General features: G+C 43.8%; 1 long non-coding RNA gene across 2 annotated transcripts in view; it reads left to right on the top strand.

Annotated features, from left to right (window-relative positions):
• Positions 1-20,919, top strand: part of LOC124717193 — a 67,432-nt gene that overhangs the window by 14,219 nt on the left and 32,294 nt on the right. For both annotated transcript variants that reach the window (XR_007005717.1, XR_007005718.1), the window contains exon 2: positions 19,892-20,133. This is a non-coding gene — a long non-coding RNA (uncharacterized LOC124717193). The remainder of the gene's footprint in view (positions 1-19,891; positions 20,134-20,919) is intronic.

The raw sequence follows: 20,919 nt of genomic DNA, 5'->3' as shown, positions 1-20,919 counted from the left end.
TTGTCGCAGTGTATCTAGCGGGCCGTGCCGTGTTACGTGTTTTCCACTTGAATAAGCTTCGTTGACTAATATTTTACACTACCGTATTTAGTGCAGGTGTGTGTGATACAGTGACTTGATAAAATGTCTGAAAAACGTCAACGTGTTGTTTTAGGACTTAATCAAAAACTTGAAATTATAAAACGCTTAAGAAAGGGCGAAACTGTGACAAGTGTAGCGCTGATTTATGGTATTGGAAGAACAACAGGTAACGATATAAAACGTGATGCTGATAAAATAGAACAACATGTGTCAACAATGCAGAGCATAGATGGAGATGTGCGAACAAGAAAGACAATGAAACCTGCAAAATATGATGAATTGGACACTGCAATGTACCGATGGTTTATACAAGCAAGAAGTCAGGGGATTCCACTTTCAGGGCCTAGAATAATGGCCAAGGCTGTTGAAATGAAGAAAAAACTTGATGGTGACTCGTCTTTTAAAGCAAGTATCGGATGGCTCGACAAGTTTAAATTTCGTCATAACATTCGCCAACTTGATATCAGTGGAGAAAAACTCAGCGCGGATAGCTCTGTAATTGCTGATTTCCGGGAACAATTTAAAGAAAAAATGGCTGAATTGAATCTTGTTAGGGAGCAAATTTACAATTGTGGTGAAACTGGGCTTCATTGGAAGGCTTTACCACAAAAGGCATTAGCATCACTCTCTGAAAAAGCTGCTCCAGGTTTCAAAGTACAAAAAGATCGCGTCACTGCTATGGTTTGCACAAATGAGAACGGCAATAACAGGCTACCCCTACTTGTGATTGGGAAGTCAAGAAAACCTCGTGCATTCAAGAATTTGAATTTGAATGCTCTCCCTGCAGAATACTAAGCCCAGAAGAGTGCTTGGGTGGATCAATCAATTTTTTCTGACTGGTTTCACAAACAATTTGTACACCAAGTTAGAGCACATTTGGCTGAAAAACAGTTGCCACAGAAAGCGCTATTGCTATTATACAATTCCCCAACGCACCCTACTTGTGAAATGAAAAGTGATGACGGCAACATAACATGTCTCTTCCTTCCAGCAAACACAACTTCACTTATACAGCCCATGGATCAGGGAATCATCGAAAACATGAAACGTCGTTATTGAAAAATATTTATCGAAAGTTTGCTCTCATCTGATGAATCAACATCTGTAAAACAGTTTTGGAGGTCTTACAGTGTTAAAGATGCCATTTTCAATGTTGCCAGTGCATGGAGTGATTTGTCAGTGTCAAATCTCAAGAACGGCTGGAATAAACTTTGGCGTAAACCTAGAGATGAAGAATCGGAGGAACCTGAGTGTGTGACAGTTGACGAGATGGTCAATTTGGGCAATAATTTACAAATCAGCACAAATTTGACTTCAGAAGATGTATCAGAGTGGTTAGAGTGTGACAACGTGGACGGGGGTTTTCAAATTTTGAGTGATGATGAAATTGTTGCCACCGTAAGTGCCACCAAAGAAGAAGAAGAAGAAGAAGAAGAAGAAGAAGAAGGGGCCGATGAAGACGAGTGTTCAAACCATGAAGAAAAACAATTAGCCATTTACAGGCCGAAACAATGCTGTCCAAGTGTATAGAATGGTTTGAAAGTCAAGAAGAGGCTAATGCAACGCAGGCACTACTCCGAAAAATACGAAATATTGCCGCGGTGAAAGCTCGAACATCAAAAAGGCAGAAGAAATTGACTGACTATTTCCAAGCTAGATAAACTATTTCACCTGTAAGTTAATAGTACAGTACAGTACTGTACATTACGTATTTTGCAACTTTTGTAGCTACTGTACAGATGTTTTTATCATGTAATAAATAGTTTTATTTGCTATTACAATCGTGTTTAATTTGTTTTCGCTCCGAAATATTATTATATTACTGTGAGAGTGATATGTGTCTATACGTAAAATAATTGATTGAGGTTATGTTTTGGAGGAATACAGTGTTTCTGAAATCCGTCTATTCGCTCAACCGTCACGACCACGGTCCCGAAGATGACGGTTAATCGAATTTCCATTGTACATGAAAAATAAGTCAAAACTGAAAGAAAATCTAATACCTACATTGTCATTATGAATCATTTTATATACAGAATGAGATTTTCACTCTGCAGCGGAGTGTGCGCTGATATGAAACTTCCTGGCAGATTAAAACTGTGTGCCCGACCGAGACTCGAACTCGGGACCTTTGCCTTTCGCGGGCAAGTGCTCTACCATCTTTTTTTTTTTTTTTTTTTTTTTTTTTTTTTTTTTTTTTTTTTTTTTTTTTAGAAGGGTAAATAGCTTTCAATTTCTATATCTGCATAACAATGTTTTGTAACCATCTGATACGAATAAATCATTTTTAATTAAAGTTTGATAAACATCAATATGAAACACACTAAACTGCAAAATTTCGAAGAATAAAAATATTGTGTACCATCTGAGCTACCGAAGCACGCCCGGTACTCACAGCTTTACTTCTACCAGTAACTCGTCTCCTACCTTCCAAACTTTACAGAAGCTCTCCTGCGAACCTGCAGAACTAGCACTCCTGAAAGAAAGGATGTAGCGGAGACATGGCTTAGCCACAGCCTGGGGGATGTTTCCAGAATGAGATTTTCACTCTGCAGCGGAGTGTGCGCTGATATGAAACTTCCTGGCAGATTCGCAGGAGAGCTTCTGTGAAGTTTGGAAGGTAGGAGACGAGATACTGGCAGAAGTAAAGCTGTGAGTACCGGGCGTGAGTCGTGCTTCGGTAGCTCTGATGGTAGAGCACTTGCCCGCGAAAGGCAAAGGTCCCGAGTTCGAGTCTCGGTCGGGCACACAGTTTTAATCTGCCAGGAAGTTTCGTTTTATATACCGTTTGTCTTTGTAAGGGTATAATCCTGTAATCTTGTCTCCCTCTATGTTAGACAAGAGAAAGCTACAATTATGTGGTATGTCAGTGATCTTATATGGCCCAATGTATAACATCTGGCATCTCTTGTTTGTCTTTTCAATAGTGATGACTTAGGGCGACCGAGCGAGGTGGCGCAGTGGTTAGCACACTGGACTCGCATTCGGAAGGACGACGGTTCAATCCCGTCTCCAGCCATCCTGATTTAGGTTTTCCGTGATTTCCCTAAATCGCTTCAGGCAAATGCCGGGATGGTTCCTTTGAGAGGGCACGACCGATTTCCTTCCCAATCCTTTCCTAACCCGAGCATGAGCTCCGTGTCTAATGACCTCGTTGTCGACGGGACGTTAAACACTAACCACCACCACCACCACTTACGGCGATTTTTCACTAAAACCAAGTCTCCAATTTTATATTGCGCTATCTTTTTTATATTTTGGCCATATTTTTTCTTTCCTCATTCTGCACATTTTTATAAGATTGTTTGCCACCTCGGCAATTATTACCTCCTGAGGTTCCGATGCCCTTTGCAACCTGGGTAAAGGATTTATTGAGTCATTCTTTTCTATTTTATCAAACATTATTTCATTTGGTGTACAACCAGTAGCCGAATGTGGCAGGTTATGTTGAATATTTTTCTTTCTTCGAGCACGGTACAGAATATGCGGCGTGACAGAAGGTTTCAGGGGCAACACCTCTATGTTGTATTCGTAACTGTTTACTACTCTATGTTTCACCGAGAAAACATTTAAATGATTTGATATCAAACGAGTAAGCTCAAATTGCTGGCTCCTGTTCAGACAATCCGCCGGCCGCTGTGGCCGAAATTAGGTTTAAGTAGTTCTATGTCTAGGGGACTGATAACCTGAGATGTTACGTTCCATATCGCTTGGAGCCATTTGAACCATCAGATAATCCGATTCTGTAACCTTGTTGTTAACCGTTTCCTGTATTTCCGTAGTCTTCTCTATTCCCTTTTCGGGATAATAGTATTCCTTCCCTTTCAAATACTAGTTAACTTGCAAAATCTTTTATCCGCGGCATTTGTTTTGAATACTCTGGCAATACTTGCCATGTACGTCTTTCGTTCTGACCATATCCAGTACAATTCTCTTTCCACCTTACATTAATTTTCCCCAGTGGAAAGGTCAATATTCGCCTTTCAGCAGCTTAGGAAATCAAAACCCAGGATACAAGCTACTGATAAATCTTTTACTACTAGGAAAGTGCATTTGATCGCACCGCCCCTACATTTCAGGTCAACCTGTACCTGGAATTTAACTATTTATGCCTGTGCCCCAATAGCTCCAGATACCAGTCAGTTCCGTACTGGATAAGTCGGTATTTTATTTGTCATACATAATGCCTCATACAGTTCCAAACTCAGAACACTACTAGTCGCCCCAGTATCAATGCATGCGTCGACCGTAATATCTTCTATCTGCGTTTTCATCACAGCCAACATTTGTTCTAGATTGCTCCTTTTGCACTTACTAGGTTCGTTTAATAATTCATCCTCCATTGCGATATCATCTTTATACCGCAGCACGTCGACGGTTTCTCGAGTCTGCTTTGGTGTGCCCCCACTTTGCCCGCCGACCAACAATAGGGAGCTTATTGCGGTCGGAACTAGTTTGTTGTCCGGGAGGGACCTGGACGTTTGTCGTCTGACACCTCCACTATGCTGACACTGGATTGCTGTGCTGACCAGTGCTATTGATTTACGTTTCTTCCGCGATTTTCATTTCTTTGTTCACTGTTTAGTCCCGGTGGTGGACCTGTGTTTTGATTCCACTGTGGCGAGAAATTACTCTGCCATTGGTTTCGGTTGTTGCTGTTGCTATTTCGCCCCTTCGAATTGCTTTGGTATCCGGTGTTGGGTCTGTCATGTCACTTTTTTCTATTCGGTTGCGGATAACCATCGCCTTTCGCTTGCCTTCCATTACGGGCTGGTTGATCACAACTTTTACCATTGTTATTATTGTGGCCTTGTTTGTTATTTCTATTGCCATTTTTCTGAGGAGAAGACGTATGATTAGTATCACTTTTTTCTACCTTCGTCTCCTCTAATACCAAATCAATCATGTCAAATACTGATCGGTATTTGTGCAAATCCTCTTCATCAACATTAATTAACTTATCTTTGATATGTCGGGGCAGCTGCATCTTTAGCAAAAAAATGGCTCTGAGCACTGTGGGACTCAACTTCTGAGATAATTAGTCCCCTAGAACTTAGAACTAGTTAAACCTAACTAACCTAAGGACACCGCACACATTCACGCCCGAGGCAGGATTCGAACCTGCGACCGTAGCGGTCTCGAGGTTCCAGACTGCAGCGCCTAGAATCGCTCGGTCACAGTGGTCGGAGGAGGGCTGTTGAGGACATGCAACCAACCTACACTACTGGCCAGTAAAATTTCTACACCAAGAAGAAATGCAGATGGTAAACGGGTATTCACTGGACAAAAATATTATACTAGAACTGACATGTGATTAAATTTTCACGCAATTTGGGTGCATAGATCCTGAGAAATCAGTACCAAGAACAACCACCTTTGGCTATAATAACGGCCTTGTTACGCCTGGGCATTGAGTCAAAGAGAGCTTGGATGGCGTGTACAGGTACAGCTGCCCATGCAGCTTCAACACGATACCGCAGTTCATCAAGAGTAGTGACTGGCGTATTGTGACGAGCCAGTTGCTCGGCTACATTGACCAGACGTTTTCAATCGGTGAGACATCTGGAGAATGTGCTGCTCAGGGCAGTAGTTGAACATTTTCTGTATCCAGAAAGGCCCGTACAGGACCTGCAACATGCGATCGTGCATTATCCTGCTTAAATGTAGGGCTTTGCAGGGATCGAATGAAGGGTAGAGCCACGGATCGTAACACACCTGAAATATGACGTCCACTGTACAAAGTGCCGTCAATGCGAACAAGAGGTGACCGAGACGTGTAACCAATGGCACCCCATACCATCACGCGGGTGATACGTCAGTATGGCGATGACTAATACACGCTTCCAATGTACGTTCACTGCGATGTCGCCAAACACGGATGTGACCATCATGATGCTGTAAACAGAACCGGGATTCATCCGAAAAAATGACGTTTTGCCATTCGTGCATCCAGGTTCATCGTTGAGTACACCATCGCAGGCGCTCCTGTCTGTGATGCAGCGTCAAGGGTAACCGCAGCCATGGTCTCCGAGCTGATAGTGCATGCTGCTGCTAACGTCGTCGAACTGTTCGTGCAGATGGTTGTTGTCTTGCAAACGTCCCCATCTGTTGACTCAGGGATCGAGATGTGGCTGCACGATCCGTTACAGCCATTCGGATAAGATGTCTGTCATCTCAACTGCTAGTTATTCGAGGCCGTTGGGATCCAGCACGGCGTTCCGTATTACCCTCTTGAACCCACCGATTCCATATTCTACTAACAGTCATTGGATCTCGACCATCGCAAGAGCAATGTCGCGATACGATAAATCGCAATCGCGATAGGCTACAATCCGACCTTTATCAAAGTTCGGAAACGTGATGGTACGCATTTCTCCTCCTTACACGAGGCATCGCAACAACGTTTCACCAGGCACCGCCGGTCCACTTCTGTTTGTGTATGAGAACTCGGTTGGAAACTTTCCTCATGTCAGCACGTTGTAGGTGTCGCCACCGGCGCCAACCTTGTGTGAATGCTCTGAAAAGCTAATCATTTGCATGTCACAGGATCTTCTTCCTGTCGGTAAAATTTCGCGTCTGTAGCACGTCATCTTCGTGGTGTAGCAATTTTAATGGCCAGTAGTGTACCTGCGTGCTAGACATGCTTGACTTCCACCTGGAGCCATCGTCTGGGGAGCGATTTCGTAGGACAGCGACGTCGGTACGTATGTATACCTGTACTATCGTTGTCGGTGTTGCTTTGCTGTCGATTCTGATAAGAACAACCCTGTCACTGAACTGTTCACAGTAACACACTCTCTGCCCTATGTTCCTATTCATAATGAATCCTACTCCCGTTATACTATTTTCTGCTGCTGTTGATACTACCCTATGCTCATCTTACCAGAAATCCTAGGCTTTTGTCCATTTCACTTCGCTGACCTCTACTATACCTAGACAGAGCCTTTGCTGGATGTAGTTCAATCTCTGTCTTCCTCTACAGTTTTCTCCGTCTGCATCGCACTCTAGTACCATGGAAGTTATTTCCTGCTGTCGTGACAGATGTCCCATCATCCTGTCCCTTCTCCTTGTCAGTGTCTTCAATACATTCCTCTACTCACCGATCCTGCGGAGAACCTCCTCATTCCTTACCTTATCACTCCACGTAATTTTCAACATTCTTCTGTAAAATGACATCTCCAACTCTTCGATTCTCCTCTGTTCCAGTTTCCCCACAGTCCATGTTTCACTACCATACAATACTGTGCTCCAAACGTACATTCTCGGTAATTTCTTCCAGAAATTAAGGCCTATATTTGATTCTAGTAGACTTCTCTTGCCCAGGAATGCCCTCTTTTCCAGTGCTAGTCTGCTTTTAATGCCATCCTTGCTCCATCCATTGTTGCCTATTTTGCTTCTCAGATGGCAGAATTCCTTGCCTCCACCTACTTTGTGATCCCTAATTCTGACGTCAAGTTTCTCGCTGTTCTCATCATTTCTGCTGCTTGTTATTACTTCTGTCTTTCTTCGATTTACTCTTAATTAATGTTCTGTACTCATGCATTCCATTCACTTTCACTGAGGATAGCAATGTCATCAGTGAATGTTATCATTGATATGCTTTCACCTTGAATTTTAATGCCACTCTGGAACCTTCCTTTTATTTCTGCCATTTCTTCTTTGATGTATATATTTTGAAAAGTAGGGGTAAAAGACTGCGTCCCTCTCTTACACCTTTTTCAATCTGAGCACTTTGTTCTTGGTCCCCCATTCTTATTGTTCCCACTTGCTTCTTGTACATATTACATATAACCCATCGTTTCCTATAGCTTTCCCCTATTTTCTCAGAATGTGTAACATTTTGCACCATTTTATATTGTCGATTGCTTATTCCAGGTCCGCAAATCCTATGAGCGTGTCTTCATTTTTCTTCAGTCTTGATTCGATTATCAAGCCCAAAGTAGGAATTGCTTCTCTGGTGCCTTTACCTATCCTAAAGCCGATCTGATCGTCATCTAACCGCTCCTCAGTTTTGTTTTCCATTCTTCTGTATGTTATTCTTATCTGCAACTTTGATACATGCCGGCCGCTGTGGCCGAGCGGCTCTGGGCGCCTTAGTCCAGAACCGCGCTGCTGCTGCAGTCGCAGGTTCGAATTCTGCTTCGGGCATGGATGTGTATGATGCCCTTAGGTTAGGCCGGTATTACGCTATCAAATTTCTTCGTCAAAGATTTGATCAAATATGTGATCAAATATTCCGTCAAATATATTTGAAAAAGATCTTTGACGTAGTGCTGGAAGGGGTATTACACCTGTCATCATATTTTTCGTCAAAGTTCAAGATGACTGACAACAACAACTTGTTATTAATCGCAGCAGCTGCATGTACGACAACTGCACTGTGTGCTCATGCGGAAGAGAAGCGGAGGAAAAAAAGGACACACACCGGGGTGAAGCCGTGGGTTTTGCGACGAAACGATAAAATCATTCAACAAAACTTGTTTCGTGAGCTTATAGTGGAGGACGTCAAGTCGTACATCAATTACTTAAGAATGGATGAGCATACATTTCTGTATGTGCTCAATGAATGTATCCTCATATCTCAAAGCACAATATTCACTTAAGGACTGCTACATGTGCGGAAGACAGGCTCACTGTAACACTCTGATTTCTTGCTAAGGAAAGGGTTAGGTTAGGTTAGGTCTCCAATCTTCATAATCTATTTTTGTATTCAGCGTGCCTCACGTTGTAAAGCGCCTCATCAGCTTCATACATCTCTATTAATTTCGTAGTTGTCGGCACACACCAATTGTATTTACGGGCAATGTTTATAAAAACACTACAGATGACAGAATGCAGCGATGCTAGCGCTCCATGTGGTAACATGTCACATTGCAGTGAACAGAAGACAAGCGACTTCTTTAATCTAATCTACAGCGAGGCCCTAGATTTGAGCAAATATTTGACGACATTTGACAAAGTTCCCTATTACATCATCAAATATCTTTGACAAAGATATTGGACAAAGATATTTGACAATGAAATTTGATAGTGTAATACTGGCCTTAGGTTTAAGTAGTTCTAAGTCTAGGGGACTGATGACCTCCGATGTTAAGTCCCATAGTGCTTAGAGCCATTTGAACCATTTGCTACATGAGCTATTAAGCTGATTGTGCATTAATCTGGGCACTTGTCCGCTCTTGAAATCTAATTGATGTAGCCATCACTGCCAAATGTAGATGTTGGCTTGTGGTGGAGGAATGTTGGACGTGGATGGAAACCGTCAGGATGCGCCTTATTAAAACTCGACCATGATCTTCAAGTATTATATTAATCCCAGCTAAAGTGCCACATTCCCCTCCTGTCTGCGTCACGGCTCCCAGGATGCCGAGGACGCCACATCACTGTCTGCAAAACAGCTTGGCGCAGAAGGGCAACATTCTGCGGTGTGCCGGACGTGTATAGCCGCAGTGTTTTGACAATGTCAGGGTGTGCCGGCAGCTGACTCAGTGGTCTTAGCCTCAGGATGCCTCCGGCATGTGTTGGGAGCCAACCAGACTGCCCGTGGTAGCAAGCCATTGAGTGGCCCGCCGCTGGCTGGCTATGGACCCAGCATTGGCCTCTCAGAGGGTCGAACCAGTGACCTGCCATAGACTGCAACGCTGGTGCCCCATCTGCTACTGCATGTAGCCAGTGGTGTAACATGCCCCACCGTCCAGGAGAGCTGCCACACTTGAATCCCCGCGTTAGAAAACCGGCATCTATTTATATCCGGCTGTGTGCCACTATTTTGCTAATATACTGCTCCAAGTCACGTACTAATAACCCCTAGGTTGCACCAGTGGGCCCCTTCTGCCTAATTCGCGCCATGCAAACCACTGCGTTTCTCTTTTCAGCGCATTGATGGCCCTGTGGCCTGCATTCTACTTCGCAACCTCTGGTCAACGTAACTTACTGTCAACAGACCCACGGCTGGCTGTAACTTGTGCACTCAGAAATATCGTACCGAATCTAACTTTCCTATCTTAAACGGTGGTGCCACTACATTATTCCCCCCTTGAAACCAGGTCCCCGGGTCGACCCCTAGTTACTCTTAAATTTGTTCGGGTCGGCATGTACGTGTGGCATATTTACTATTACTATTAGAAAACTTAGATGTGATCTTATCCTCTTAAAACCCATGATGTGAGATAAAATTTAAAAATTCCACTTTATACTCGATCAACCACTTACCTACCTGTCTTATGCCCTTGGTACTCAGTCAACTGGGATTTTGACTACCATCGGTTCCCTCTTGGAATTGGCTCTGCGCCTGAGCAGAATGAAAACAAAACACAACAAAGTTAAGGCTGTGATGGCACTTGGCACAGAGGTGCTCATAGAAATCTTTACTTGTTGCCTTTCTGTGGTGTGCATACTGTAAGACCTTCGGAACACACACCATCAGATTATTTGACTGGTCGCCCTAACGAAGTAGGTGTGTGTCAGCAATATGTCTCGTGGTCTTATCGTGGCATGTTTATCTTCTGCCGTTAGGTCAGACGATAGAAATGCCACTTGCACGCATAGAGTAGCAGATTGACGGTGACCAACTTTAAACAGAACTTGATTAATTTTCACACACATTTATTAAAATAATAAATAACACAGACATTACGTAACTTGATTCTGGATGCTGTTTACAACTGGCAATCTGAAGTTCCTTTGGTCTTGGTACGTTAATCTTATTCCCACAAATCTCTGATACTTGACAAAGTGTCTATACATTTATCTTCATGGCTATGTATAGGAATATGGTAATCTTATTAGGTGCAGACTGAAACTTGACTACAGACTAATGCAGACTGACTAATCGGAGGTCTGTACACTCGTTATAATATCTCGAGCGTTCGGGTATCACTGCACGAGTGTGATCCACGAGGAGAAAAGGTTCTACGTTAGCAGCAATCTAATTGGCTGCGTGACATATTAATACACAGATCGGCGGAAGCAGAATTTCAGAATTTGGTCCGTCTCTTAGGCAGCGCCATCTCGTAGTGCGGAGACGGACTAGCGCTGCGCCTGCGCTGTTGTGCTTAGCGGGGTGCGCTCTAGTGGGAAAGTTGTGTACATGCTGACTACGCGGAAGTATGTACACAACACTTTCCCTATATTGAACGACATGCTGCACAAGTTGCTCAGCTGATATGCACCCTCTTGCTCTGAAATGAACTGGTTTTACGGATCTCAACAGTCCTGACTCCAGAGTTTGATTTAACAAGGTCAGTTTCTGCCTTGGCAAAAACTCTAAAGTTGCTTCTGGCCAGTACAGCTGTGGCTGTGTAACATTCAAGTGCATGACCCCTGAAATTGGTGCTAGCAGATGGAAGGTTGGTCCTATTATGTTACACGCAGTTCCAGTGATTAAAATTCCGCTTCCCTCGAGCTCTGTACATTTCTCTTCTGCAAATACTCCCTGTTCAAAGGAACTTGCTACTGCTATCAAGTTTCCGTAGCTGGAGAAGATGCAGTCCATCCCGACCCGTTGCAAGCTCAATTTTGGCTCCACGATGTCCCTTGGATAGCCCATTTATTTCCTCCTCACTAACAATAACTGCACCGTGCATGTGACGGGATTGGTGCTTATCACCCCGGCTGGACATACCGTTACCTACCCTCTATGACAGATCCGTAATTCCTCCCTTGACATCTCTGTGTACCAGCTGTTAACTGCCGAGATCAGCAATACCTCCTCAAGTTTTTACTTCTACCAAATTGCTCAACGCTCCCCTTGTCAGTGACCTGAGGACAGTGATCACCATAACCCTTCCTCCCTCTTCAAAAAGACTGCTGTCCCAGCAGGCTCACAATACTCGAAAACACGTACAACATATGAAAATACAATGGCTAATTAATCTACGCAAACCCAATGATACATAACAATAAATCAAAAGCTACAAATACTCTACTACTTTCTGGATCGCAAAGCATACGGTACATCATTCTGTACTCTATCTTTCTGGTTTTCCCTGAGCTTCACACCTCTCTCCACTCTCTTTTTTCATCTTCCCTTCCTGTGACATGCCCAGAATCACATCCGGACAACCCTTAAATGGCCGCAACTGCCCAATGTGTACTATCGTTGTTCTAGTTGGCAGCTGAAGCTTAACATTAACGGGGAATGTGGTTTCAACTACTTGGTATGGTCCTTGATACCTCGTGACGAACTTCTTCATTTTCCCTTTTGGCATATGGGGCTGGATAGGATTACCTATTGCCCTACTCTGTACTGCGGTTAACTTCCTTTCCTCTTCACTGCGTCTTCCTGCCTTTCCAAAGCCTTCACATTCGCCTTTTGTACCCGTTTTCAAACATCCCGAATTGTCCTTGCAAACTGACGTACAGATTCACCGGTCCTTCCTTTCTGTAGCTTCAATAAATCAAACGGTGACGCCATTTTTCGCCTGTACACTACTTCAAACGGAGACAAACCGGTATTGGTAAGGATTTTTGCATTGTATGCACATGCAATATGCTTCAGATACTCGTCCCAATGACAGTGATGAGAATCCACAAAAAACTCGGCATCTTCCCGATTGTTCTGTGTACCCGTTCTGTCCTTCCATTCGCCTGTGGATGCCACACACTCGTCCTCAACTTCTTTACGTTCAACAGTTTATACAGTTCCTTCATTAAACCTGACATGAAGTTGGTTCCTTGGTCAGTAATTATTGTCTCTGGTACACCAAACTTCAAAATCCAGTTGTTTATTAACTCTTGTGTGACCATTGTTGCCTGTTGATTTGGCATAGCCACCATCTCCACATACCTCGAAAAATGGTCTATTATTGTCAGAACGAATCTGTTCCCCGATGATGTTCAACTGAAAAGTCCAAAGACATCAATTCCCAACATAGAAAATGGACAAATCGCTTCCGGCAATCGTTTCAGCTGAATCCGTTTCCGACTCAAATCTACTCTCTGCACATATGGTATACAATTCTTGACATACTGATCCACATCTACTTTCCTGCCCCGCTACCAATACCTCTCTGCCACTCTCCTATTCGTCGCTCTAGTCCCACCATGACCAGATAACACGTGATCATGTGCTTCTTTTAAAACCTCATCTCTCAGCTTCGCTGGCACTACTACCAACCTTGGTGCTAACTTCTTTTCCCTGGACAGAAGACCTATGTACATATTAAATTGCGTCTGATCGTGGTCCACGGCCTGTAATTTTTGCCATACTGCTAGGTCATAACCTATGACCTTTCTATTCAGTGCATCCACATTACCGTGCTTCTTCACAGGCTTGTGCACCACCTCATAGTCGAATTTACTAATCCTCACAGCCCAGCTAGCGAGTCTAGTCGACGGATCCTTCAACCCCAACAACCACTTCAACGCAGCATGATCCGTCACTACCCGAAATCTTCGCCCATATAAATAACATTTAAAATATTTGATTCCATAGTTTATGCTAATCATCTCCCTCTCTGTTGTTGAGTAATTCCTCTCTTCTGCATTCAACTGCCTAGACGCATAGGCTACAGGATGTTCTTTCCCATCAATTTCCTGACTAAGAACACACCCTAATGCTTGATTCGATACATCGCATGCTAGAATAAATTTCTTTTCAGAATCTGGAAACACAAGAACCGGAGTTAACACTTCTTTCAGTTTGTCAAACGCTTTCTGACACTCTTCTGTCCACTCAGATTTCACACCCTTCCTTAACAATCGCATCAACGCCTGTGCTAAATCTGCAAAATCCTTCACAAACTTTCGAAAGAAATTGCAAATTCCGAGGAATGATTGCACTTCCTTAACTATTTTCGGCTCCTGACAATCCCTTACAGCCTGTACCAACCTCCGATCTGTTCACAGCTCGGTCTTTACTGATGATATGACCTAAATATTTCACTTCTTCCAATGCAAAATGACACTTCTCCAGGCTCAACGTCAAACGAGCTGCTCTTAATCTCATAAAGACTTCCCTTAACCGCCGTCTGTGCTACTCCATACTACCTGAAAACACTATAATGTCATCCAAATAGACAAGACAGTGCAGTGGTTTCAAACCCCTCAACACACTGTCTAGCAACCTCTGAAATGTTGCTGGAGCGTTTTTCAAACTTAATGGCATTCTGATGTACTGGTAATGGCCTCCAGGAGTAGAGAAAGCAGTTTTGGACGAACATCTTTAGCCACCTCTAACTGAAGATAACCACTTGTCAAATCCATCATAGAAAAGTACTGGCACTGTCCTAAGTGATTCAAAGTCTCCGATATGTTTAGAATGGGGTATGCAGCCATTACTGTCTTATTATTGAGGTATCGGTAGTCACAACAGAACCTGTATTTCTTAGTCCCATCCATAGATTTTTTATGCACAACAACAATGCCCGCTCGCCAGCAAGTATTACTATGCTCTAGAATACCGTCCGCAAGCTGCTGATCAATGAAACCCTCCACAAACAGCTGCAAATACCTCGGTATTCAGTATGGTTTACAATAAACAGGTGCTTCGTTCCCTGTTGCTATCCTATGTTGAACTAATGGAGTTGCTGGTAACGGCCCTCGCGGAAAAAACAAATCCTTAAATTCCCAAGGTAACGGCCCTCGCGGAAAAAACAAATCCTTAAATTCCCACAACAATTCTTCCATATGCTCTTTTTCTCCTTCTTTCAAATGCTTAAATTTGTTATGCAATGCAGTTCTATCGGCAGTTAGTAGTTGATCGCAACGCCTACCTCTCGAATACCAGTCTTCGTTATCTGGTACATCCAAATTCGCTACTGAAACCCCTTTTCCCAAACTCGCGTCTACAGTGCTAAATTATCCATATTCACCGGGACTACTCGCCCATCGCTTCCCTCTTGTACTCGTACAATACTACGTCTCACAAAACAACGTAATGGATCCAAAACTTCATTATCCTCCAATGGTTCAATAACACATATCATATCCACAGGTAGACTTGACTCTACACTTACCCAAAGCGACTTTCCGGTGCCACCAGACACACACTCATGTGAATTAAGCCTTAATGCTAATGTATGCAGCTGATTTGGTTTGTTCATTACGTTGAACGCCCCTCGCAACAGCTCTGCATCGACAACAGTTTCCCCTAGATGAAATAACATTCCACCAAGTTCCACAGTTCGTTGTCCAAGGTCAATTTTGGCATGAGGCTGATGCAAGAAATCTACTCCTAGGATCATGTCGGAGCCGTCGCTTACCCATGGTACTACCTCCATGCATACATCAAATCGGAATTTCCCTATGCGAAAGTCAACCGGCACTGGCCCCAAAGGTGTGACCTCCTTATCCTCCACTCCACGCAACCTGTAATGTGGTGGGTCTAACTTCCTTTGTCCCATTACACTCTTCATAGTGACACTTGCGCCCCTGTGTCCAACAAAATATTAAACTTCAAGTTGCTATGGATCCTACTACTGAACATTCCACCTCTGAATACGTATTTGTAGCATTGAAATTAAATGGGAGCTCCCTTAGGTGAGTCTTGGGCCGTTTAACGATTGTCCACCGCTACTAACTCCACTTTTCCATCCTCTACGCCGTGATTTCTACCCCTTCTTCCATTCCTCGGTGGCTGGGTACATTGCCTCTGCATATGTCCCATACGATCAACATTTTATACCCACTGTAAACACTGTTTATCTGTCACGTACCCCCATTGCCATGTCTATTTCCTCCATTGGATTGCCCACTGAATGGCCGAATACAAATCTTTCGGAGTCCCTTCAAGCACTTTCCTCGCTATATGCGCCGGTAACCCCCCTCAAAAATACCTCAAGTGCCCTATGCTCAGCCTCCTGCAACAGAACACCATTTGCTTCATCGCTCTGACCGAACTCGTAAGTATACTCGTTAGTTTCTCTTATTCTCTCAGCAAATTTCTGTACTATCTCTCCCTGTCTCTTCGTCATTGTACTCAACCTATCCCTAAGGTACCGAGCGCTATTCTATCTCTTGTACCTCTGTAAAGGCCCCTCCTTCAACTGCTTAAACTGTCCTGCCTTCCTTAGGCCTGAGAACACCTTACATATGTCTTCACTTCACTCGTTGATCTAATTTTGACTACATGTAACAGCTGTTCATCAGACCAACCATTCATCACAGCTGAAGTTTCCAAGTCCTCCACAAACGAACACGCATCCTCAGATGCCTTGCCAGTAAATGGAATAATCAAACTTGTGGTAGGTGAATCGATCTCCTGCAGCAGCACCCTAGGCAACAAGGACTGATCTGATGCAGTTCCCCGCTCACTCCTAGATGTTAATTCACTTCTCAACTGCCTATTGTCCACTGTTAATTGTGCTGCCTTTTCCTACAAAATCCGTACCACTTCTGGCTCCGACACACCTTGCGTCCTTGACTCTGGGATTGTGTTGCTTTTGTTCCCAGTTAGTCCCATTTCAGCCTACAAAATCCCACAGAAACAAAACATTTAACTACAAAAATAAACTGACTTCCTGCAGGTCAGTATCTCATCTTACATTTTAGGAGGAGATAAATAAAACATCATACTCAACCCAATACAAAAGTAATTAAATGCCATGAAAAAAAAACTTACTGCCCCAAACACACTAACACTTACTCTGACAACGCAAAGAAAGAAAACATCCAACACTCAAAAAGAAAAATTGGTCAGCAGTCACCACATTTTGTAATGCAGGTGGTGGGACAGACAACACCAACAATTCTGACACCAAATGTTGCCATCACTGCCAAATATAGATGTTGGCGTTTGGTGGAGGAATGTACAACACGGATGGAAACTGTCAGGATCTGCCGTATTAAAACGTGGCTGTGATCTTCAAGTATTTTATTATTCCGAGTGCTGCGTTCCCCCCTGTCTGCTTCAAAGGGTCCCGCAATGCTGAGGACGCCACTTCGCTGCCTGCAAAACAGCTTGGCGCGGAAGGGCTACCTCAGTGGCTAGTGCAACGTTCTGCAGCGCGCCGACCGTGTACAGCTGCAGTGTTTTGACATAAGGATGTGCCGGCAGATGATTCAGCGGCCTTCACCTCGGGGTGCCTCTGGCATGTGTTGGGAGCCAACCAGATAGCCCACAGTAGTGAGCCGTCGAGTGGCCTGCCACTGGCTGATACGGACCCTGGGTTGGCCTCAGATGGTCGAACCAGTGATCCGACATAGACTGCAATGCTGGCGCCCCGTCCCCCATCTGCTGCTATGTGTAGCCAGTGGTGTAACATGCCCCACCGTCCAGGAGAGCTGCCACACTTGAATCCCCTCGTTAGAAAACCGGCATCTATTTATATCCGGCTGTGTGCCACTGTTTTGCTAATGTGCCGCTCCGAGTCATTGTACTCATAACACCTAGGTTGCACCAGTGGGCCCCTTCTGCCTGTAACTCGCGCCATGCTAACCGCTGTGTTTACTCTTCTCAGCGGTTTGATGGCCGTGTGGCCTCCATTCTACTTCGCAACCGCTGGTCAGCGTAACTTACTGTCAACAGGGCCACACCTGGGTGTAACTTGTGCTCTCAGAAATATTGCACTGAATCTAACTTTCCTATCTCAAATGGTGGTGCCGTCACATTGATAATCAAAGTGCAATCTACTCGCCTATTTGATAAGAACTACAGACACTGCAACAACACCGTATAAATAGTCACACTAAATGAGTAGATCTTCATTCCATGTGACAGGTCATGCGGTTCTTCCTCACTTTGACTGTGGACAGCGGTGTCATCCTAGAATCTTATCACTGATACCCTTTCAACCTGAAAATTAATGTCAATATTTTAAAGCTTTTTTTCACTCAACTTTATGATTTCATTCTCTGTTGATCCATTGTGGACATGGGACAGCGGCTGTTCAAGCATTTAACAATGAAATTCGCCAACAGCTGTGCAGTTGAGGTGTTATTTTATTTTATTTTTACTACCAGTTTCGGCATTCCATTATGCGATCTTCAGGCACATGCATAATAATACACTTATTGTGTATCTCAAAGAGTACTACAGAGTAAGCTTTACAGAAAGTGACTCATAATAATAAAAGCACTTAAAACTACAAAATGAAACTAGCAGCGTTAAGACAAATTTCTGTGTACACCCAGCACAACAGAATAAAATATTTGTTTATAGATTTTTTAGCTCGTACACTGAAATTATACTTAGGATTGTGAATATAATTGGTTCCTTATAGTGTGATTTAGCATTATCTATTCGTCAGCATATCATTTTTTAGCTGGTTACATTTTTAGGCCCAAACTTAAACAGGCCCCTGCTCGCTTCTTAATGGCATTTCGTGAGTGGGATTTGGCAGCATTCTCCTTTACTTCTCCATACAGCTTATACGGAGTACTAAGATGTTCTTACCAGATATGCATGTTTGGTGTTTATGGAGTTCTGACTGGTATCGGCCTGACATTAATTATAAGTTTTCAGTTTATGGGCTACTAATGTGGGAGATAAGCGGATGAGACTCTAGGCGTGTTTAAACTTGTACCAACATTTTCTTTCATCATCTTGGGCTTCTCCATTTAAACTTGTACCAACACATTATTTCATCATCTTGGGCTTCTCTGTTAATTGCTAGGTTTTGAATAGTGCTGTTCACTCCATGTACCAACATTTTCTTTCATCATCTTGGGCTTCTCCATTTAAACTTGTACCAACACATTATTTCATCATCTTGGGCTTCTCTGTTAATTGCTAGGTTTTGAATAGTGCTGTTCACTCCATGATTATAATTCCAGTTAATAAATTGTTTTTCACGCATAATCATTGCCCCCCATTTGGTATGCAGTATGTTACTTAGTTAGTGGGCTTAATCATAAGTGTTCTGCTCGTAATTCTGATTGTAATGGTGTGGGGCATGTGCAGTTTAAGTGATATGGGACCCATGATGCACCTAGATGCGGCTCTGACAGGTGACATGTATGTAAGCATCCTATCTGATGACCTGCTGCATTCCGGCAGACTTGGCCAATTCCAGCAGGACCATACGACACCAAGTGCATCCAGAAATCTACACAGGGGAATACTTTTTGACCGTTTCCCTTCAAATTTTTGCATAATAATAAACTTTTGGATATATATATGTACAGTGATACATTGTTAATATACAGGAACGTTGTATTTATGGCTTATCGGCTTATAATAGGAATACCACTACAGGACCTGGACTTACAGAAAAAAAATAAACAGAGTCAGAGAGGGGGAAGAGGAAACAGACATATAAGTAGGACCAAGTGGACGTAGACAAGGAGGATATGGATACAAAGTGGAGGAGGCAGAAAGCGCAGGAAGAGATGGAGAGAGAACACAGGAGAAGATGGACAGAGAGAGGGGGAGGGGGTGATGGACCAAAAAAATGGCTCTGAGCACTATGGGACTTAACATCTGAGGTCACCAGTCCCCTAGAACTTAGAACTACTTAAACCTAACTAACCTAAGGACATCACACACATCCATGCCCGAGGCAGGATTCGAACCTGCGACCGTAGCGGTCGCGCGGTTCCAGACTGAAGCACCTAGAACCGCTCGGTCACAACGGCCGGCGGTGATGGACAGACAGAGGAGAAGGAGGATGGGAAGAAGAGATGGGCAGAGACAGGGGGAGGGGAATGAGTTAAGGATGTATAACCAATTGCTATAAATGTTAGAAACATGTGCTTTTTCTTTTCTTTCATTTCCAGTTAACCAGACCGAGGACAGTAATGCATGACCGGGAACAGCTACTTTTATGTGAAAAAAATCGTGCCAAGAAGGACATGATTTTGATGGATGTTTGATATTCCTTGAAAGAGGACATTTTCGTGGCATGAGTTCTAACTCTTTTCTCGTTTCCAGAGGGACTTGGTCTGGCCCGGGTTGCGCCTGTAAGCTAAACAGCCGATCGTAAAAGGGTGTCTTCTGTCAGTTGGCGTCTGTTCTGACTGAGGGAGTTCACTCTCAGCTCTACGCACTGCGGCAGTAACTAGCCCAGGGTCAGACCTTTCTGAAGAGAAGCGCCCTTCAACTGGCCGGCAGTGACAACCACCGAACAGTGCCAACAAGGAACCACGCACAGGCAGCGCCGGAACATCTGCAAGGTGAGTGTGAGCGAAGGGTTACACTGGCTAGATGTTCTCTCTGTCAGTCCCGTTAGATTCCTGGTAACGAAAGAAGATCAGTCACCCCCTTAAAACAGCACAGTGGTGGCCGTGGAGCACTGCAGTGGTGCTGAACTGAACCAGATGGTCACGTGACTGTCCAGTGCTGATGTAAGTCTTAGCACAAAAATGGTATGTAAGTGGCAGTCAGATTTATGGAATCCATGCAGGAAGCCGGGACGATGTGGAAGTGTAACAGAAATCCAGAGAGGATCTCTTGTATTTGGGCATGCTCACGATCATACTACGTGGTGTATCAGTGCGGCCTGTCCAACATGTCTACATGGAATGGTTCCACTAGGAGCTATGTAACACTGTGTGATAACAGTCGCCGTAAAAACATCCTAAATGACAGAGACCAAAAGTAACACACCTTGTCAGTGTCAGTCGGTTTTAAGCACACTGGACAAATTCACTGACAGAGAAAAAATCGCAGCACTACGAAGAAGTTGCGCGATATAAACCAAATGTTGTAGATGTGTTTCTACATCTGAAAAATGACGTCTATTCAAATTTCGCGCCAGTCGTATGAGAGTGGCGCTAGTAGCGCTGCTAAGAGGACAAAAGTCTAGTAAATACGCGCTATAACTGTCTTGATCGTCCAAGACCCAGGCGATCATTGTAGGTAAAACCACCTCTTCCTTCCGTATCTTCGACTTCTATATCACCATTTATGGCCATCCTATCACCCTCACTCCCACCCTCAAGTATCTTGGTGTCGCCCTT

The sequence above is a fragment of the Schistocerca piceifrons genome, chromosome 9, assembly GCF_021461385.2.
Source record: "Schistocerca piceifrons isolate TAMUIC-IGC-003096 chromosome 9, iqSchPice1.1, whole genome shotgun sequence".
Classification (NCBI taxonomy): domain Eukaryota; kingdom Metazoa; phylum Arthropoda; class Insecta; order Orthoptera; family Acrididae; genus Schistocerca; species Schistocerca piceifrons.
Note: the sequence above shows the minus strand (reverse complement) of the source record. Positions and strands in the feature narration are given on the sequence as shown.